Raw genomic sequence first — 2,904 nt, 5'->3', positions numbered from 1 at the left:
TTGTCAAAATAATGACATACTCGCCTTCTTTTGTAGAATCCGTCACAATATTTAGAACTCTTCTAAATCTAGCATAGACAACTTCTAGCTCATTGTGCTACCTTTTAAACAACACTTAGTCTAATTTGAGATTGAAATTATATTTTATATGTGACAAAACCAATATCGGTGTAACACCTTACAGCGATTTGTTTGTCATTTCTTCATACAAAAAAAAATATATATCCTTAGTTCTTCTAAAGTACTCAAGGATATTCTTACTGTCGTCCAATGATCATCATATGAATCATTCTGATATATGCGCATAACACTTTATAGCACATGATATCTGATTGTGTACATATTATTCGTGATCTATAATCACTCATGTGTTTTTACTCATTGAGTGTCAGATACACTCAAGTCTTGTTAAACCTTCACATGACAAGAACATTTTCTTAATATTTCTATATTGAACTACTTCAATATCCATCATATGTACTTTGAATTAAACTTATTTATGTGTTTCAATCTATCTTCATAGATCTTGACACTAAATTTGTTTCCATCCATATCCTTTCATTGAAGTTAATTCTCAATGAAACCTTTTTAATCAAGTATATAATTACATCATTTATAACCAACTATATGTCACCTACATAAAGTATTATAAATGTGTCTTAGCGCTCCCACTTAATTTCTTGCAAATGCAAGCCTCTTCATCGTCTCTGATGAAATCAAAAAACTCTTTGACTATTTCATCTGGTGAAGATTCCAACTCCGTGATACTTACTTCAATCAATTGAAGCTTGTATACCTATCTAGTATTCCACGGACCAGCAAAACTCTTGGTTGTATCTTGTATACATACTTCTGTTAAGTAGTGTATTTTGCCATCCTACTAGCATATCTCATAAAAGAAATATGTAGTGATTACTAGAATAATCCACATAGACTATAAGCATTGCTACGGAAGATCTAATCTTATCGTATTCAACTCTTTGAACTTTGTCGTAAACAATTTTTCGATAAGTCAAGCTTTCTTCAAGGATATTTCATACAAGTCTATCAATTTCATAGATCCAATTACTTTCATAAAGTATTCATCTATCTTGGATTTCATGGCGCATGGCCATTTTAACGGAGTCAGGGCCCATCATAACTTCTTTGTTTTGTAGTTGGTTTATCATTGTTCAAAATCAATCCTTTGTCCACAAATCATTTATTTGATCACAAAGTAAACCATACCTACAAGGTTCAATATGTACTTCGATCTCCATGGCTAAAACACTTTGTAGTCATGAGAGCCATGATCGTCGTGGCCGCTTCCGAAACCAATTCCGATGTCTGCGCTACTCTGATCATTATGCTCAGATTCATAAACCTTATCAAATTATATTGTCCTCCCACTCAAATACTTCACTCGAAACAATTTCTCGGAAATAAGAAACATTGACAAACACTTTTGTCTTTGTCTCGTGGGAAGAATTCCCAATTAAATCTCTGGAATAACCAACAAAGACATTCATCCGATTTTGGTTTGTAAACTCTTAGACCAAAATTTAAAGAAAGGACTATTAGGATTTATACCCATGCCATAACTCGTATGGTGTCATTTCAACGGATCATGATGATGCTCTATTTAGTGTAAAAGCGGTAGTCACTAAAGGATAATCCACAAAAATATAATGGCATCATAATATTTTATCTCATCATTAATCCAACAAGGTTTGGATACATCTTTCGGATACTATATCATCATTGTGATACTCCAAGAAATGTGAGTTGTAGAACAATTTCATGACTCTCTTAGATGTTCGCTAAAACTCGTAATTCAAATATTTTCACCATGATCCAATCATAGATATTTGAATTTTCTATTACGATGATTTCCACTTCATGCTGAAATTTATTTGAATCCATTCAAATGTTTCAAACTTCTTCCTTATTGAATATATTCACATATATACTCAATTCATTGTTGAAAGTTTTCATGAAGTATAAGAATCTCCCGCACACAACTATGCCCAGTGAACCATATACATCATCATGTATTTTTCCACTAAGTTAGTTGCCCGTTCAACTCTTGGCCTATGAACGGTATTTTAATCATTCTCTTTAGAAAAGATTTGCAAGCGCCAAATGATTCAAAAATCAAATGACTCCAAAAAATCCATTTACATGGAGTTCCTTCATGCGTTTCTTTCTAACATGACCTAAATGGCGGTTCCACAAATAAGTGGAATTCAAATCATTTGCCTTATGGCATTTTAGCGTCAGTGTTATGTATGTGTGTTTCACCATTAAGATTTATAATAACTTATCCATCGTACATGGAGTAACGTCATAATTTGAACAACTCATTGTTTTCATTTGACCAGAGCAAAATAACAATTATTAAGTTCTTTATTATAAATTCTAAGGGCTAGATAGAATGCCAACGACGAACATAATAACACTTTATTTTGTTCCGTACGTGCATTCCTATCATATTCCTTGTCGATCACTTAGGCCATTGTATTCTTGTATTGCGTTGTTTTGTATGACACTTCATACCAACCAATATAGTACTAATACCCAAGAATTTCATAGTGTGACTTAACTAGGAATACAACCATAACATGTATATCATTTATATACACCTGAGCTAGACTTTCTAGTCTTTTCTTTTCTTTTTGCCAAAATATCTTTTGCAGTTTCTCTTTTAGCTTTCCTCATTATTCGAGAAAACACTTCAACATCATTAACTTCTAGGTTTGTTGGTCAAATACCAATAACCTTGAGGTTCTTACTTTGAAGTTGATCATCATATGATAAGTGTTCCGGATTTCACTATTAGTAACCTTGTAATATGATGAACAATTTCACTCATAATTTTATCCATTGTATCATGATGACTTTCCGAGACCATGTCCGTACATGCTA

The sequence above is a fragment of the Lolium rigidum genome, chromosome 2, assembly GCF_022539505.1.
Source record: "Lolium rigidum isolate FL_2022 chromosome 2, APGP_CSIRO_Lrig_0.1, whole genome shotgun sequence".
In the NCBI taxonomy this organism is placed as follows: domain Eukaryota; kingdom Viridiplantae; phylum Streptophyta; class Magnoliopsida; order Poales; family Poaceae; genus Lolium; species Lolium rigidum.
The sequence above is the reverse complement of the archived record's forward strand: the minus strand, read 5'-3'. Positions refer to the sequence as shown.